The 20319-nt window shown below is 40.7% G+C and overlaps 1 long non-coding RNA gene across 1 annotated transcript in view; it reads right to left on the bottom strand.

Annotated features, from left to right (window-relative positions):
• The window catches only part of LOC308057019, a 36305-nt gene extending 18824 nt beyond the window's left edge, over positions 1-17481 (bottom strand). Inside the window, exon 1 of the long non-coding RNA XR_013925095.1 lies at positions 27-17481. This is a non-coding gene — a long non-coding RNA (uncharacterized lncRNA). The remainder of the gene's footprint in view (positions 1-26) is intronic.
• Positions 17482-20319: the final 2838 nt, after the last annotated feature.

Below are 20319 nucleotides of genomic sequence, written 5' to 3'. Positions count from 1 at the left end.
ACCCCGTGCCCCCGCCGGGACCGTACCTTCGCCGGGCTCCGCAGCGCTGCCCGCGGCGGGCGGGCCCTCCGCACCGCGCCGCCGCCCGAGGGGAGAGCCGCGGGAGCCGGCCCGGCCCGGCCGCTACCGCCAGCGCCCTGAGCCGGGCACCGCTGCCAAGCGCAGGTGGCCCGGGCTCCGCGTACCGAGCCCGCCTAATGCACTGACTCCCCGCTTCCTATTAGCCAAGAACCTTATAATTAATTTTAAGTTACGGCGCGTACCGTACCATTGAAAACAGGCTGGGAAACAGCGTCAGACCCCGGGAGCGGGGATGGGGAAGGGAGGGGGGCGCGATTTGCATAACGCTTTGTCTTTAACGCGAGTTGAGCTGGCACGGGCTATAACGCTAACTGCACCGGATTAACGCGCCGGTTGGTTTCCACCGCGCTCCCGAGCCCGGTTTAAACCCGGCGCGGCAGCCCCCATCCCCCAAGGGGCCGGCGCCCCGCGCCGCGGAGGGCCCCGCCGCCAGACCTTGCCGCGGCGGCCGCGCTGCCTCCATGGGGGGAGCATCGCGCCCCGACCCCCGCCAGGGTGGGCGCGGGGCAGCGGCCGCTTCCCCGGCGGCGGCGGCGGGCAGAGCCCTCCCGCGGCGTCCTGCTGCCACCTGGCGGGCCGCCCGCGAGCCGCCGCCGCGCAGCCTGCGCGCCCCGCCCCCCGCTGCCCCCCGCTGCCCCGGCGGGTGCGGTGCCACCGGCGGGCCCGGCCCCGGCGGCGCGAGGGGGCCGCGGTGCCAGCGTCACCTGGTGCGCAGCCGGTGCGCGGGCGGGGGGCGGGGGGCTTCCGCCGTCGCCCCCCGCCTGCTTCCAAACAGGGGGCGTCACTGTGCCGGGCTGTCGCGCACGGTCAGCCCGGCCCTGGGGCACGGCTGCCCAGACCCTAGTGCGGGTGACAGGCTGGTGCGAGAGGGGAGCCGAGGGACGGGCCAGCGCGGCCGTGTGCTCGCCACCGCGGGCAGCACCGCGCACGCCGTTTGCGCCGCCTCCTTTCCGGTGACCTGATTTGGCAGCCGTGCCTACTGCTAATGGCACCGTGATCCAAGACTGCCTTTTCTCCGTGGTGTCGTGGCAGCTGTAGTGTGTCATTACGAAACACAGTCGTGATGAGGGTCAGGGATGGGGAGAGGGACCAGGGCAGGGGAGGCAGCACCCTTGTTTCCTCAGCACCCCACAATATAGCTCTTCCTTGAGGAAACTGTTGTATGATGCTTGCCGAGTGAGAGGACTAAAATGAACGGAATTTTCAGTAGAATAGTCCTGCCTTAAGAAATTCTGCTGAAGTCTTGTGCTGAATGAGTTGAGATGATCTTCAATGTTGCCAATGTCTAGAATGAACAAGAGAAAAAATACTATTTAAAGGTTCTTCATACCTTCGGTATCTGTATTAGTCTGGGACTAGTTTTGTGAGCCATTTCAGCTGATGAGGAGGCAGGGATCATTTCTGGCAGGGGCTGAGGTGGGCCACTGGTAGATCACTGCAGTTAAACCGGGGCTCACCTGTCAGGTGTGCTCCTGTGCAGCTCTGCCGAGGCTGATGACAACCAGATCTCACTGGGTCCCAAATCATAACAGGTTTTCCAAGTACGCTTGTAGCACAAGTTAATGATCATTTCGCTTTAATAATTAGCTTGGTATAGTTAGTTGTCAATTACTTGGCATAATAAGTTATGATTAGCTTTGGTCCATGGCAGAACAAAAAGCCATACTTCTTGCTTCCATTACTGTGTAAGCAAATGGCACAACCAGTCCTAATTAATGGTACAAAACACACTTTGAAGTACTCATTAGCTACAAATCCTATTACATGTATCCTGTGGACTTTTAAGTTTAGCCCATGCCTTCCTCTGCTAGCTGCATGTATTTGTGTCCTTCCATTAACTCTTCCCTAAAATCTTAAGGGTTGGATTCACACATAGGCAGGCATAGAGCATGCTCAGAATTTTTACATTTATTTCTAGATACTATTAGAAATCCACAGGTCATGGGCACTTATGGATCAAATATTCTCACATTAAAGTACTTCAGAATTCGTGGCTGATTTGTGACTAAATTGCACACAGAGCCATACTGCCTGTCAATATGTTATCAAGCTGAGAGCAAATGGCATTCTGTGCTTTGAAGACTGATAGCTCTCATATCCCTTCTGTTACATCCCCCATCATCCCATTTAAATTAAGAACTTTATTGACCCCTAGGAAGTCCACAACAGATTCTTTCCCCAAGCAAGGCAAGGGATCCTAGCTGACCAAACAATGAGATGAATGTTTTCTTCATTATTATTGTAGAAGTCTAAAAAATCCTGAGTGTGCTCCTTGATTCTTAGAATATATCACTGCAGGAATCACTCCTAATCACATTTGACTAGGAGTCATTTATTAGACTCATCGAGGACTAGCAACTTGAAAGTCAATGGCATGATGGCAATTGCCCCTTCTTAGGATGTGGCTGTACCAGCTAGAGACATCAGTAACAAAGTAAATTAGCTACAGAAATTTCATTTGTTGTTTTTCAGCAATCAAATAAAATGGCAAATAGACCCTTAATTTTTTTTTTTTCTGCCATCGCTACTTCTCTGTTTCCTTTTTTGAAACTGCTGGAAATATAATTAAACTATGAAACTATTTGTATTAATGTAATCACCTGCCTGGGAGAAAAACTATATATGCCTATAGACAATACACACACACACACACACACATACATAAATATAAATTCTTTTTCTTGCCATGACAAAATACCTTTCTTACTGTCCTGTGTGTAACTGTGTAAAAGTTATATAGTATATTAGAATCCACTTAGGCTATGGGTAAGATGTTCATTACAAGTGAGCAGATTATTAACCGTTAATAATAAGATACATGATTAATAATATCAATAGTAAAGGCTATTAGTACCACATCTAACACAACTACAATAGAAATAACAAACACTTTCTCTTGTGCTTTACAGTACACATTTTTTATCCATTAATTCACAAATTAAATATTAATAAGGATCTCTCAAAAGTATGTCTCAAACATATGCCGACATACCACTAATAACCATTCATATGTCTTTCTTTGCCCTTCTTATCTGTACTACTGAAGTTCTAGTATTTTCTTCCTGCACTGCAATGGATCGTCTTGTGTACCCGCTGGAGGGCACACACCCTGCTTGGGAAACCACTGCTCTAACAGAACTTATTCTAGTGTTGTACGCTGTCCTAAGAAATACTTTGCAGCATTTTATACAAGACCCCAAATTAAAAAAGCACAGTTTGGACTAAGGGGAACATGATCACTAAAAAACACCTTTAACATTAGTATGTTAAAATATTCAGAGACCGTGAAGTACCATATATATCCCAGATAAGAGCTTTTTATGAGCACAAACAAAAGACTGTTGCTAAAATTTGACCACAGGATTAAACCAAATTTAGCTGTGAATGGTAGGCAGCTGATAAACGTGTTTGGAAGTGGTGTACCCTGGACAACCTCCAGAGTATCTGGAAGAACAAAGACTGCCATCATAATTTCTACCATTAATGGAAATATAAATAGTTACAGTGCTTTCTTTCTGCTTTCCTAGAAATCCATATTCTGTTAGCTAACTCAGTCTCTCTTACACCTTGAGACTTGATATAGACATGAACATTATCTTCTCTATACGAATAGCCACCATCAAAATGTAATCAAATTCTAGTTACACTGCTTTAAGAATTTGTCTCACTGCTGAGAATGCTAATGACATCTTCAATGACAATTGTATTTCTTTTGTCCCTTTTGAAGTACAGAAGTGATATTTTTGCACAAAGTAATATTCTGAGAAACTGCAGAATGAATAATGTGTGGATTAGCGTTTTAGCTTGTGACCATCCCAGAGCTGAGTGCTGAAGCCTTTGAGTTAGACATAAAACACCCCTGACATCAGCACTTCACATTGATCCTCCACCCCTCCCCTTGGCGTGTGTGAGGCTCATGACAAGGCACCTAGTGTTCCTGGCTTTGGCATGAGACCAAGCTGGTCTGTACTGACAAGTGTGACAGACTTTGGGGCATGCAAAAAAACAGAGAGTGAGAATTAGCCTCCTAAATCTGAGGATCAGGATCATTTTCCTTTGTGACTTTCCCAAGGTTACAAAGGAGGCAGGTGAGGAAATGGGGAATGGAACCTTGGCAGCACAGCCCTGGTGAGTGCGAAACAAGCAGCCTGCAGGGATCGTGGGGAGACTTTTAAACTTGTGTCTCTGCTGAAGGTGGAGTACATGAGGACCTGGATATGAGTCACTAACAGGCAGGAGGAGTGCCAGGATTTGGCTGGAAGCAGAACTGGGTTTCTCTTTCCCTTGCTGCTCAGCCCCAGTCTGTAAGTCCCCATCCTGTATATCCAATCTCTGATTGCTCCATTCCATCCCTCTGCCTCTGGTCCACCCACTCTCTTGGCTGGGCACTGGGACCAGCTGAAATTCCTTCTCTTGCCTGCCTCTGAGCAGAATTTTAATTCTGAGTGATATACAACCTGCCTGCACACGGGCTTGGCAGACCCAATCCAGCCAGTGGATTCCTGTCCCAATTTCTGCTCTGTCTTTTTGTGAAAAGAAAAGAAAAACCACAACCAACACCACCACTAATAGAACAGCAATTAATGTTAATCTAAAATCCTAGAGTTTTCTAAAGCATATCATCCTTAGAATGGTTTGTAAACACTAGGCTGTATAATTCATAGAAATCACCACCTCATCTATAACACATTTTTCAGTATAAAACATTTATGGAAAAGTTATCCTCTGTTAAAAGCTGCAGGTTTTTTCATTAGGAACTGATACTTTATATATTTCTCATAAAAACTCTGGCATCTCCCACCTTTTTGGCACTAGCTTCTCTCATAATATTCTTGTTTCCTATAGATAATGGAGATGGCTGAGTTTTAGCTGGATGCTTTTGAAGCACCAGTGGGCGATCCACAATGAGATGATTACCTGTCAAACAGTTGATCCAATTTGTCATGCTCTATTGGGATTTTAATAAAAGTGAAGGAGGCAAAAAAGTGATTTGTGTAGAGTCAGAAACTGATCCAAACTTTCCTTCTGCCAACACACTGTGGAAAACTCCAAACACCTTAGGTTTTGTTGTTGTTTAGTTGGGTTTTTTTTGTTTTGTTTGGTTGTTTGTGTTGGGGTTTTTTGTTTTCTGGTTTTTTTGTTTGTTTGTTTTAATAAGAGAAGACCAAGCTATAAATCTCAATATTCTTATCCAGATTTGAACCATGATGAAGCTCAATCAGGATATAGGATATTTGGCTCTAGGTTTTGGGTCATCCAAGTACAGGAGTAAGAAGTTCACTGTAACACTGAAGACTCAGATGATTTTAATGTTTTATAACAAGGAAAGATATTTTGATTTGGGGTTTTAACTATAGAACAGGTTCAGTTTACTTTTGTCTATGTCTTTACAAGTGCATTTGCTTCCAAAAGCAGTTTGAACTCAAAGCTCTGCCTGAGGACAGGACCCTTGCTCCTTCAAGATTTCAAAGAGAAAGAGGGAATGGAGCATCTCTCTAACTAATCTAGCAGGGTGAGGAGGAACGGGTTGGTAAAATTTCTCATACATTTGGACAAGCATCTGCACTTTTCAATTATTATCTGAAACACTGTTCCAAACTTTTGGAAAGATGTCTGGTACTTATCAGCCTCCATGAAATGCTATTCCCTGTTGTGTGAGAATCTGGATTAGAATAATTACACAAAATCCAATGGTATCATGACACAGTTGTTAGATTTTTTGTAAAAATTAGCAAAAAGTCCTCACACCCTAATATTGATCTAAAGCAAATTCTTCCTGATTATATAACTCTCCTTTCTGTTGTCAGTTACTGTCTGAAAATTATTCTTTTAAAGTCAGTTTGAGGCTGACTGCACAAAATCTAAGTACTTGGCATGGTTGCCTTGTTTAGGCTTTCCCTGCATGAGAGCTGTGAACAATGCTATTATAAATCTGCTCCACCAAACTAAGCATTTCTCAAACATCTGGAATCCCTCAATTTCTTCTTGACCAACTTAACAGCCTTCTGCATGGCAGCTTTCTAGAGGCCATCAAAACCAGCAGCACCTCCTAACCTCCTGGTGAGAGTAATTTCCACAAATGGGAGAGGTACCTGTGCTCAGAAACCACCTGCTTTAGGAGATGTAGGTTACATCTACTGTGTCCAAGATTTTCCATCACTAACAATTTTTTATTATCTGCTAAGGAGTGATGTTGGCAGCACTTTCTTGTGATGTCACTAGAAGAGCTGTGGGAATGATTTAAAAGCCAGGAGCTTTGACTTATTGTTTAAGGTACTTGATTAGCTAGGTACTGTATTCTCCTTGTATTTGGCTACAAGAAAAGGTAGTTTTTATGGGCAGTTTTCCAGATCTCTCTTCATTAAAGTGAAGAGGTCACATTTTATTTGCTGCTAAATAAAACAGTATATTGCATTGTAGATTATTGTACCTAAGTGTGTGTGCTTGGATGATACTTCACAGAAAGCAAGGCAAGTGCAGAGCTATAATTTGTTTCTTCTTGAGAGCCATCTTGGCTCAGAAAAGACCTTTTCTCTCCAAATGTTAAAGGTTTTCTGGGACACTTCTAAACTTGCATTCTCTGTACCATAATTTCAAATGCTTTCTGTTGACCGTCTAAACATAAATCAAAGTATAACAGGACAAATTTTGCCTAGCAAATGCCTGGAAACCAAGTCTTACTGGGTTAGAGCTTTAAAGGAGACATACTTGGTTTTGTAATGTTCAACTTTCATGTGTACTTCCGCTTCTTGAGTTTAACAGCTCCAGCTGTGTGTCCAGAGTGCAATGAGAGAGTCTAAAAGGGGTTGTGACTTCAGCATTGATCTCACACTTTGGGAGTTAAGAAAAATGAGTTCTCTCCTTTGATACAAAGAAGTCATACATGAAACATCCCCATTCCATCTTTCAGGAGTATTAGATGGCATAGCTTCACTTTGTGTAAATAATTAAAGATTACAGGATAAGTAGCAATCAGAAAAACTGTTGAACTGTAGGAGGAGTGGTACCTTCACCCAAAGGGACAGGTGGAAGAGGCTGGTGGATCCTGCCTGGCCATATCTGCAGGACCTCAAACATTTCAGCTAACCACAGGCTTTTTCTTCATGGTTATATCCGAAATGGTTTGAGCCTAAACCACAAAGAATATTTGCCATCCACCTAGCATCTGGAAGTGGTACCACACGTACACTGCACAGGTCCTGATGCTTGTTTGGTAGTTTTTTTATAACCATCTTGTTTCTGTGGCAATGATAACTTGTATTCGATTTATTTCTGCAGTTAACTTGCAGTTGTCTTGTAAGTTCCAGCACAGAAATCAGTTTCATTCCCTGTAGCTCTTAGATGTGATCTAATACTGGATAGAGTATTTGTAAAAAATGATTACTTTTCTTACCAAGATAGAACGGAACAATGCGGTGTGTTTTAAAAATAGCAGCTTCATAGAATTGCAGAGTCATACGGATGAAAAGGCCTTGAAAGGGCATCTAGTCACCTATGTGCCCCACAGTAAAATCAATTATACCCACATTATGTTTGATAGATATTTAGCTAACTTGTTTTTTACAGCTTCTGAGGATGGAAACGCCACAGACTCCACCGCTTCACTATTTATGTAATTAGAAAGTTTCCATAAAGTCCAGTCTGAATCTTTCCTATTGCAATCAGAGCTCACTAGCGCTTGCCCACTCCTCCAAAGTTACAGAATACAGAACTTTCTCTTTGCAACAGCTTTTTTTTTTTTTTTTTTTTTTTTTTTTTTTTTAGTGTTTGTGTTTCCCCTCATGCACCTCTTCTTTGGCAGAACAAAATAAAAGGCAAACACATGCCGTTTAATCAAAGCAGTTTATTTTTTAGGCTAGGTTTATATGCCAAAAGGAAGAGAAAGAGTGATGGAGAGATTACATTATACATTCAAGCGATAACTTACTTGCTATGAATTACTACCTCAGCCACACCTTGGCATAGAGGTCTGCAACTCATCACATGTGGGATATTATTTAATTTAGTGTCTATTCAGCATGCACGCTTACATACATGAATGAGATTGCCAGCTCAGTAGCAGTGGAAAGATCTGGTTCCTCACAGTTTTGTATGTAGGTTACAAAAAAGTTTTATTTTAGGTCTCTTCCTTACTGCTGAAATCAGAGTTACGGTGCTCCTGTAATTCTGTTCACTTCCTGATGTTATTTAGCCTGCAAATAACTAAATACTGTGTTTTTTCCAGCAGCTGTAATTATTATTTGAGATGATTTTGGAGGCCATACAAACTTAGCAGGTGAAGGGAAGTAGTGGCAAGGCACAGGGTCTGTTGGTGACCCAGGGTTTATCTTCCAAAAGAGAACAAGCTGCCACACTCACTCTTGGGACTGATCATGTGCAAGTCAAGGCTAAAGCACAGCTGAACTGCTTGGTAATGCGGGACTTCATAATCCTTTGGAAAATCAGTTATGAAATCACATCTTCTGTGAATTTGGGTATTTGGGGGGATTTAAAATGTTATTTATACTACAGACTACAGACACTGGTATTTCATTCATAGATCTTTTTCTCTTACATATGCTACTGGAAGTTTTAGCAGCTGCTAAGGTCCAGATTGCATCCACTTAACTTCAGTTCTGGATACCCAAAAATAACCACTTGCGTTACCTGTATCATGCACTATAGTTCTCATGAGCCTAATCACAATACCCCTTGTTACTTCTTTCTTTTTCTTTCTCTCCAGCAGGCACCTTCCTCCACATGTCAAGTTCACTCTACAGTCTCATATTTCAATTGCCCTGGTTTGAGGAAATGTCATGTTGTGTTGGAGTCTAAGAATAGAAGGTGCTCATCAGTCAACATTTTTATAGTGTGCTAATCGTCACTGCAGTGAGCTGATTTGGTACTCTGGATTTTGGCCACTGCCTTGGTCAATCACTGAGCAGCTCTATTCATCATCCACCTATTCTTATGGATTTGTTTCTATCCTGGCCACTTAGATTAAAAAGAAAGAAGGGAAAAGAGGACAAAAATCATCAAAATTCATGTCTCCAGTGAAAATTATTCAACACAATCTGAATTTAATAAATGCTGAAAATAACCTGTGGTTGAAAAGTACATACATTCCCCCTGAAGAATTCTAATCTGGACTGTGAATAAATATATACTATGAATAGATGGGGGAATCTGATTTTATCAAATAGGACTTTTGCTTCTAAAAAAAAAAAAGTCCCTGCTTATTAGAAGAATTATTTTCTTTCCTTAAAGGCATTAATGGACAGAAAAATTATATTTTCTATGTATTGACATCCTGTACAAAAGTGAACTTTGATATAGAACTTTATTGCTTACCTCTGCGTATTGTCACTGTAATTAAGGACCAATAGTGTTACTCTGATTATAGGCTTCAGTTACTGTCATAGTCAAAGAACACCTATCCCATTTATGTTATGGCAAACAATGTAATAAATATGTTGGATAAAAGCATTAAGGTTCTGATAAACTAATGCTCTTACATTCTTTTATGAATGTCTCGGATACTTTTGGCAAGAAAGAATAAGTATAATCTATTTATTAAGTACATATCAGACAAGAATATTTATAGCCATGTATATCCATGAAGTGTAAACAAGAAAGGTAAGAATACAGATTCAGAGACTGGTCCAACCCCTTTCTCCATTCCTACAACCTTCCACAAAGTATCATTTTTTTTCTAGTTTACCTTGGATTCCTAGCTGCACCGAGGAGATCTGACATGCATGCCACATGGAAAGGCTTTCTCTTCCTGAGCGCCAAAATTTTGTTCTATCTTATAGACTATGTAATGATTATTAGGGGCACGCAGTAATAGGGGTATTTTCCTCCCTAGCTGATTGCTGTCAGCAAATCAGTTCTTTCTCATTGGCTGCTACAACCCAGCCACATTTGACCGGGAAACAAAACTGATCCGATTCCAAAGAGTTTTCTCAGTTCTGAGAAAAATATTTTCTGCAGATCCTTTTCTGGGGTCTTTGGCAATAGCACAAGTATATCCCAGTTCTGACTGAGCTGTCTTACCAGTCTGAAGGTGAGTCTGCTGAAGCCAAATTTAGTGTCCACAAAGTCAAGGCTAGCGTCCCACAGGACAACGTCCATTTGAGTAAGGAAAAGTCTACATTTTAAAGGAATAAGGGCAAATTCACAAATGAAATTATCCCCTTTGTGAAGAGGGTGGATTTACGTCCAAGAATCAACTGAAAATTATGGGAAAAGGAAGACCTTACCGAAGAAAATAAAAGGGAAAAAAATCAGAACGTGACCCAACAGATGTAGTTCTACTATGAAACATAAAATATTGTGCTCCATTCACAGAATCATAAAGAAAGCCTAACTTGAAAGGAATGTCTGGAGGTGATAGTCCATGTCCTGCCAGAGGCCAGGGTAACTTGTAAAGTGTGAAGTTTCTCAGTGCCTTGTCCAGCCAAGTGCTGAAGCTCTTCACAGATGGAGATTCCTATGAGGGACTCACTTTTCTAGTTCACTTTCTCTTTCATCTCATTTTAAAAGATTATTTATTGAAATATTTAAGTATTTTAGCATTGAGCTGCTCCTAAGTACTTGTTTCAAAAGGGTCTCATTTGGGATTTGCTTCAGAGGCCTCACAAATATAAGCTGTTCATTTTAGTGTTTATGAACCCTGATGGCAGAGAGGTCTGTGCACTGACCACATGTTCTGCTCCAGTGGCAGCAACAGGGGTCAGTAAGCCCTAGTCTTGGCTTGGTAGCTTATCCCAGCTTTTAAATAGTTGATTTTCCCAAGGGACAGGAGTCAGTGTGAATAATTTTTCATGTTAAGGAGAAGGATTTCAAATAAAAGTAATTATATTCCTCCTTGAGACAGAAAAAAATGATAGGTGTTGTCATCCTGCAAATATTCCTGTGCTTAAATTTCCACACAAGGAGTTTTGTAACCCATTGATTGTGATGGGACTTCACATCTGTCTACATCTAAGTGTCTGCAAAACTCAGGTGTTAGTACTGCAGATTGCTGAAACTCATTGTGCCTCGGTGCTTGGAGCTGGGGGAGGCAGGCAGGAAGAGACACACTGAGGGTCTGTGCCCAGAAAAGGCACCACAATTCAAGCTTAAATGGAGCCCAATCCAAAAGAAGTGTCCCATGTCATAGTCAGAGGAACCTGGATATTCATCCAGGATTTCTGGGCATGTTGCAGAGATGCTGCTGTTGCTCTGGGGCTGTAGAAACCTAAAAAATGTTGTAGGGCCCTCAATCACATTATAAAGCAAGGAAGGGATAAAGAGGGTAACAACTTTAGCCTGCTAGTGTTCTCTGATGGCAGAAACTCTTGTGATGTTCCCCACAAGCTGTGACAGCTGTGCTGCTTCCCGGGATGCTACAGAGCTGTAACAGGAGGATGCAGCATGATGTTGCTCTGTGTTGCTGATTTATATTCTAGAATGAAATATTTTAATTAAATTATTGTGGAATGAAAATATGATAATTTTCAGTAGACAAAGGAGTAATTGGACATTAGGGGAGGAAAATGAACTGTGACTGGGGCAGCAGTTTAGTACTGCAGGAAAATTGCAGTAATCCTAATGAGGTGCTAAAAAGCGAAATGAAAGCAGTCCCAGTCAGATAGTTGATTTAAAAACCCAGTTGCTTTAGGGCTTTCATCTAAAATGTATCAACCTCATTCATATCTACAACACTTTATCTGTTATTGTCAACCACTGTCATGACAGTGTGAGCTTCACCAAATGAGCACAAAGAAAACGGGAAGTTGAAGTTAATTAAAAATGCAGTATTTTAAAAAATTAAAATCTTATTTAAGCCCTGGTCAAGTATAGACTCTGTTTTACTGTGCTAGTTCTGAAAGGAACATGAAATATTGAAATAAACCCTGAAAGGCCTTGCTATTTCATAAACCAACTATGTATACACAGGATATCTTCCAGCATGACTGCTGAACTCAGAGAAACATCATACTAAATATTCACTAAAATAAATCCACTTGTACGTCAAAATACATTTTGCCTGGCATAATATATAGGGCATTCATACAGAGCTCTGGCTTAAATGCATCAAGGCACCCTAATTATCAGCATTTAGCTACATTCCATATATAATTTCTTTTTTTGTATCTGCAGTGTTATCTTTTGATAAACCTGATTTGATAAACAGTGATATCTGTTGATAAAACCAGACAAAAACCTGAGAAGGTTTTCTCAAGCAATAACATTCCTAGGTCCAGTCTGAATGCTGAATTCATGCTAGACCCATGAACTAGCAAAGCACATAGGTATATGTTTAATTGTACCTATGCAAATAGGCTCACTGAGGTTCTGTGCAGTTCAAGAAGTGTTCTACACACAGTAGAAGTGTTCTACAGGATCATCCCAAACCTCCATTATTTTTGATTGAGAAGGTGTAGGAACGTTGAGAGAATGAGGGGGGTTGATGGTCTACGACTCAGAAAAAGGAATTTTGAAGAAGGGGCTTTGTTACATTATATTAATGACTCTGTAAACAGAAAACAAGATGAAAAGTGTGTTCTACTAATTTACTATGTTTGGAAGAAAAATTAAAATCAGGCCACGAGTATGCATATTTTCCACACTCTTTTTGTGTATAGAACATCCCCTGCAAAAACGACTTTTTAATTAAAAAGAGATGCCAGTGAACTGTTGGTACATTGTGAAGCCAGAGAAAGTCTGACAGCGTAAGTATAATATGTGGACCAATCAAGTGAGAAAGTGGCTGAACTTGGAAAGAAGATTATAGAGTAAACAACAAATCATCTCAACTGTCTCTCCCACCCAAAGATTACCTTACCTTCAGGGAGACAAAAGACCTGCCATACCGCTGAGTACCTCAAGCCTGCTGGTTGTCATCACTGGCAGGCAGGCCAGCATTATGACTCCGCAGAGCATCCCACGCAGCCTGCTGTTTCCACAGTGGTGCGAGCCTGACATCTACCGTGTGCAGCAGCTCAGGAAGCAGTGCGCTCTGCAGTGGAAAGCACTTTCAGAAAGAAGGTGATCTTGGAGAAGCTATTTGTTTTGTACACAAAACACCAAATTGTGATGTAACTATTTCCCTTTCTCTGAACCCGTTTTTTTCTGTCCCTTCTGAGCCAGTAAGTATTTCTCAGGCAAACTATATATCAGTACTGAAGGATTTATAATAATTTCAAACTTTATCATTACTCAGTAGTAGTTTTGCAGATACGAAGTGTCTAAGGCAAGGAACTTCCAAGCAAAGCTAAACATAACTTTAAATCTGCAATATCGATGACTCAGTAAGTCAGAAGATAGTGACCCCAAAAACCTGGCCCTGACCTCTGCCTGACCCTTGTGTTCTTCCCTGGCTGAGGACCTAGAGCCAGCTAACCACAAATATACAGTGTATTTAAGGTGGCAGTGAAGCTACCTGAAGTCCGCTGGAGGTTTTTAAAATGCTGTTAATTCTTTATTACATCTTCAGTAGAAAGGTATTCAAATGCACTAAAAATTTAGGGTTCACAGTGTTCAAGAGAGAGGTAAATCAGACTTGGATCCTAACTCCTTTTGAAGCTTTTTAATTGTTTCAAATTATGTGATTAAGGTGCCTATATACAGTTGAAAATATTAGACCTTCTTGATTAGTTAGCTAGGCATCCAACTCCCACTTGGAATTCAGTTTAATTCCCACCTGGAAACAGCTCTTAATCAGGGAAAGGAAATAGGCACCTCCAGATGCTAACTCATACTTTTAAATGTACGTAGCTTAGAATGGCCTAAATTATTCTATAGAGTTTCATACCTTTTTCCATTGGCAGCAGAGAGTAGGTAATTACTTCGACTCTTATGTACCACTCATATTAAATGATCTTGTTTAAAGCTTCCTCCACCCTTTGCCTCAGGAATCATGCTAATTTAAGAATTAATCTGGTTGCTTACCACCGGAATAGGGATTCTTGAATCATGTAATTTCCTGGATATCCTTAAGTGGTATACAGAGCACAACTGACCCTGATGGAGATACTTTCCTGAAAAAAACATAGCGGACCTATATGCAAAGGGCGGGAGGAGAAAATCCTATAAATTCACTTAGACTTTATTGCCATAAAAATTAGAAAATTCTTTGAGCATCACTGAGCCAGGACTCTGAAGCAGTGGATGGTGGACGACTCTGCAAAACCTCAGCCTTCAAGTTTGTCGCCCATGCTGAGGGCAACCAGCAGGAGTGGCAGAAAAGCAACACTGAGAATTTGGCCCAATTTTTGTTAAAATTTTAGCAGAGCAGAATAGCATGTAGACATACGCATCAATGCATTATTTTTAAAAACTCATCTGAAAACACTGTTTCTCAGACCTAATCTACACTGCAGCACAGCACCTGGTGCCATTAATCAGTTCTTTTTTCATAGCTGACACTGGGAATAGCCTTGAATAGGTCACTGTTCCCCAGACTGATACATTATGGCACAGGGCTAATGATTCACTTTAATAATTTTAAATTAATTCTCATTTTTTCCTCCATCCTCTGATTCAGTTTTCCACTTTCTGGTAACTGTCTTACACTTTTATCTCGATCAATAATGTTGTGAGTAGTCAGAGTACCTGACAGATGACAACATCTTTGTTATTTAAGAAGGTCTCTTATGACATGGGACATCTACTAAGGACATTTTCTAAAAAAAAAAAAAAAGAAAAAAAAAGCTTTTAATTTATAATATACTGCAGATGCAGAGGAAAAGTGATGTATTATGTGACGTACCAAACAAAGAAATAAATAACCAGCTATAGGAATATTTTTTTCCTTGCTGTCACAAAGCAATCTAAATTTTAGTATTTATTCTATAAATGTCCTAGCCTCTTAGAGGCAAATTATGCATGAAATAATGCAATTAAAACTGAAATAAAAGATTTAAATGCAGCCTCTAGAGGCATCGAATGGCACCACACTGTCTCACTCTACTGCCTCTTAAAATGAACGCTCAATTTATAGGAAAACCTTTCCAGTCCTGGCTCTTAGAATCCTCTGGTTTGATGGCACTAATCGTAATTCAGCTTCCCTATGCCATGGGAACACACCAACATTTCCTTCATGCTCCAAAATGGACAAATGACTCCATGACGAAACAAAACCTTACTACTTAGTGTAAGGAGTGTTTGATTTCTTGACTGGCTTGTTCCAGCTTTTTCAAAAGATATTCTTTTATCCCTCCTGAGGCTCTCAGTTAATACTTTTGTCATTGGCAGCTTTTGGAATGACACTTGGAAAACCATTGATGGCACCACCATTAAGTGATTGATCTTTGGGAGCAGCAGATGCCATCTTCGAAACTGTTATATATGTTACCTCCTCAACACTATCCATGATAAGGGTGGAAAAGACACACACCTTTGCAGTGGTGTAACAACTTAGAAAGAGCCTAAACTATTCTTTTTTTTCTCTTCCTTCACTCTAAATTGCTAAAGAGTTTTGATGACAGATGCTCAATACCTAGAAATACCAGCAAAATAAATTACCATTTTTTTCTGGATTCACTGGCCAAAACCAATGACTTCACAACTGGTTTAATCTGGGAAGGAAAATTAATGGTGAAAGAGAAAGGGGTTAGGTCAATTTTCAGTTCACAGAACTTAATAAATAGGTTATATTTATCTGCTGGTGCACCAGGATTATAAATAACTTCACTGAAATGTCTCTGACTGTAGTAAACTACATTGCATAATCACAGAAATTGATTTTCTTAACAAGAACAGAGATCAATCTGTGGAAACTTCTCCCTCTGACTGTGAGCAGTGAAGGGATATCATGACATCAGAATAACTTTAGACAATGCATTTACATTATAGAAAATGCTTTTTTGAGAGGATCGCAGGCATCTTTGCTAGCGTGAGTAGCTGAAATATTGCAGAGGAACATCAGGATTTGTTGTCATGCTGTTGCTGTGGTACTGAATTGCTAATAAGCAATTTCATAAAATCTCAGACACACTTTTATGAAACCCAGCAAAACAAAAAGACCTGCTAGTTGGAGGTTTTCAGAGCTTGTTGCATGGGAGGTCTAAAATCAATGCCATGAATGCAGTCGACACTTGAAGTAGCCTAAAAAGTTAGGTTATGCCAGTTTCCAGCAGAAGAGAGTGATGTTATTACCTGAAGACTTATCAACATGGATACACCAAACAGGGCGCGCTGTGAACGTGGTCGTATCCAGCAAGTCCTGACTCACCACAGCCAGCAGAGTTTCTGTTCGCATGACCTGCTGTCAGCTATCCAGAAACCTGCTAGATCACTGTGTGATGGGATGGTTTGCTGCTGGCAGCAATAGTTCACTGCAATTTTGGTCAGGTTCCAGTTCTGTAATGCTTGAACATCATCACATGACCATTCAAAGCAGTATAACCTTCCAAAATGTTAAGGTATACAAAAAAATGACAGAAGCAATGTCTCACATGCAGAATCTCTAAATTGGCTTCCCCTTTGTCATACCAATAGACACATGTTTGGTAAGTGTGGGTTTAGCTGGTATTGACAGAGATAATTCATTTTTCAAGGGGTCCACTTTTTTAGCTATCTGCTTAGAAGAATTTAAATAATTTACCTTTTGCAAATGTTCCAAAATGAACGCTTTGTTTAATTATTAAACATCATCTTTTACGCTGCTGTTAAATTACTATGTAAGAAGAATAGAAATGTGTGCAGAATCCTTTAAGCAAGACTACCGATGCCATAATTAGAGTCTTTTAGGCCTAAAAATGCAGCCAATCATATTAGCATATTAGCCAATATGCTAGTTAGTATGTTCTGAGTAATGTATTTGAAAATACCATGAAGGCAATGCACACAGCCTTTCACATCTAAGAATTTAGGTCTTTGACTCCTGCGTGTAGTATAACCCTTCTTAGCTCAGACATTTTTCGGACCTGTTTTTTTTTAATTTTCATATTGTGAAACAAGCCCCAGAAAGATGCAGGTCTCCATCAGTGAGAGAATGTAAAATGCAAAATGATGGTATTAGATACAGGTTGCTTCCCAAGCCTCACAGAACTTACCTCCAGCCCAAAGTTACTGGCAAAGCATCAGTAGTTCAAAAGCATCCCTAAGTCTCATGAAAAAGAGGGAACAAAGCAGACCAAACATGTTGATCTGTATTACAGAGATAGTACAAGAGGTATTAAGCAGAGGATAAATTTTAAAAATCGGCCTTAACAAACCAGCTAGGAACAATGTGTCCTGGTTGTAGACATGGTTGTAGACAACAGCACAGCATGTGTTAGCAAAAAATCTGTAAAAAAAATATAATTTGTCACTACAGACTTCAGAATAGCCATTACAAAACCTGTGTGCTGGATAACCATTACTGGAGGGGTCCTCAAACTACAGCCCACGGGCCAGATACGTCCCCCCAGGGTCCTTATTCCGCCCTCGGTATTTACAGACCCTCCACACACACACACACACACACACCCCCGCCGGTGGTTGCGGGGGGAAACCAAGCAGCCACAGATGGCTGCCTGCCACTGCATCCATGCGCCAGCCCCTGTTTAAAAAGTTTGAGGATGCCTGATTACTGGTATGTGGTGTTCACCAATTACTGGGCAGTGGAACCAAAACAGCTAAAATGCCAGTAAGAATCTGGAGGTCATTAGAGACAAATCCAGATTTGATATGTAATGACTGGTATTGACAGAACGTAATGAGAAACCTGATTTATAGAGCATGGACTGCTCTATAAAGTTAAGTAAGCAGTGCCAGAGATAAGATGTTTTGTAGATGCTTAGTCAAAGAGTGTATATATGAATACCTAAGCAGACCACATAGTCTTTGATGGTAGAGTTAGATGATGTCTAAAGAAGCAGGATGTTTTACAATGACTCATATCATAAAAATCACAACGAACCAGCAGCTGTTCATGTTGACAGAATTATGCTTGTTTCCCTTAGATATATATTAAAAATACAGATGTAAACTGACAGATAGGAATAGTAGGGAAGGCAGGAGAACCAGTGGGGTTGGGTGGTTTAGTTCTATGAAGAGGCTTCTCACCGTGAGAGACTAAAAGCAAGGTCCATAAACGTGTGGGGATTTGGTGGGCCACAAGGAAGAAAAAGTCTATAGTATTTGCAGCTGAGGTCCACACAGGAAGCAGGATTACAGATTACAGTCAATACTGAGACATTGTTAGCAGCATTTCCCTCCTACTGTTAATTTTCCTGCAGAAATGTTGCACTGGTACTTTCCCCAGGAACTTGAAGAGTCCCAGCTAAATTGATTTTTTTTTTTTTTAAAGAGTGAGAGAGAAAGAAATGCAAAATGCTACAGTCTTTATATGTGCAAAGTATTTAAACTACTGAAACATATCCAGGTACATTAGATACTAATGCAGCTAATGAGTGCTGGTGTGGAAAAAATAACAATTGGAAGCAATGGCTCGAAAATATGAGAGGTCTATGAGTACGGTCAGGATTATCTATTTTGAAGAAAATTCAACTGTTTCGGGTAAACATAGAAATGAGACTGATAACAGTCATTGCCCAGGATTCTAGAGTGTGCAGCAATTTAGTAGTTAAAATGTTAGCAGCTGTAGTAGTATCCAGGGCAACTACTTGGGCTTTCATAGGTAATTCCATTCACTACTGAAGTCATCACCAACTGCAAAGCTTTTCTTTTTTTTTTTTTTTTTTTTAGCATTCCACTGGTCTAGTAAAAAATTGTTAATGTATTACTTGATTGTTTATCGGAAACAGTTCAGGATCTGCCTTATGTGAGCTGAAGTCAATAAGCTGCCTTTTCACCAATCCTATGTGTCATTGTCTGTTACAAAAGCAAAAGAAGAGATAGCCGCATTGGAAATTAACATTTCTATTCTGGATTATCAGAACTGTTTGTTATTTTGTCACTGCGTGTTTTGGTATATTTTTTTAAAATTCTCAAGGTAGAAGTGGGTCCTGAGAAGAATCTGAAAGAGATGCTGTTTGTAGTACTATTGGTACTCTTTGATACTGACTGTAAGTATTTGTATTCGTGGCTTTAAGATCTACTTCTGAAATGTAAACACATTATTATTACTATTATTATCAGTATTAGTATTATACTGTTGCAGCTTTCTGCAATGATTTCATTGTGGTAGGCACTGTACAAACACCTCAACAGTCATCACTAAACTCTTTCTGCAAGGGCAGGTACTTGGCAGCCACCGGTTTACCGCAGTTCTTCCAAAACCCTGGGCAGTTCTTGGGGCACTTTGACAGAGGCTACAGAGATGAAACCCACTCTGCCATCTCAATCATTAATCTTCTCCATGTTTTAAATGAGAATTTATAGTACCTTTGTAATGTGTTTCAGGTGTTTTGCAGTAACTGAGCAACAGCTGCTTAGGACCACTCACAGTGTTTTCCGTTGTTTTGACTGGGCAGAGCTGTGAAATCATCCTGCTGTTTCATATTCTTTCGGAGTATACATTATGAAAATCCAGAGGCACATTGCTGATTTAGATTTTTCATTTTGGTCTGTTGGGATCAGTTCTGTGTGGGGTCATTCCAGAATTTAGAATCAGGGGCATTTTCAATTTATAATGACTTGTGTTTTGTGTTTGTTTTTTAAAAAGACTTCACTCTCCTTTTAATATTGACTTAAAATTCGGAACCACTTTCTTGCTCATTTCCAAACTCTTCCACCGCATATATTCCTATGCAACTGTGACATATTCTGTATAATTTATGTTAAGTTACAACCTTTATATTTCCCATTCTCATCTCACTATTGAATGTGATTGTGGAATTTTAGTGCCTTTAGAAGACATGCAACCTTTCCCTTTCAAAGCAATATTTTATGAAGCATTTCAAAGGTTGCTTTGTTTTCACATGATGCTGAAAACAAGTATCGGGCTCCGTGTGTCTGAGCAGAAGGCTTGGAATTTTTATCAGCCACACAGCCGGTAGGTGTGCTTACACTTCCTTAGTTACAGCTTGCTTATGCATGCTGCCACAACATCTTTAGCTGATTGAGTTATGTTCCGGTTTGAGTATGGAGAGAGTGGAGGGGAAAAAGGAAGAGAGGGGAAGACAGATAAAATAAAGGGAGAGGACTGAATTGCAGTAGATGAAAGGATGCAGGAAGATACTGAAGTCTGCTGGGAACCAGTCAGGATCTCTCTTCCTCTTGTCAACATTAGAGAGTGGAAAGGTGAATTAAGGAGCAGGAACTGGAACTGAAGTGGTTGTTTTCTTGTAAAAAGACCATATAAAGAAAACTAATAAAGGAATT

The sequence above is a fragment of the Falco punctatus genome (assembly GCF_963210335.1).
Source record: "Falco punctatus genome assembly, chromosome: Z".
Classification (NCBI taxonomy): domain Eukaryota; kingdom Metazoa; phylum Chordata; class Aves; order Falconiformes; family Falconidae; genus Falco; species Falco punctatus.
This window is presented reverse-complemented; position numbering and strand designations above follow the sequence as displayed.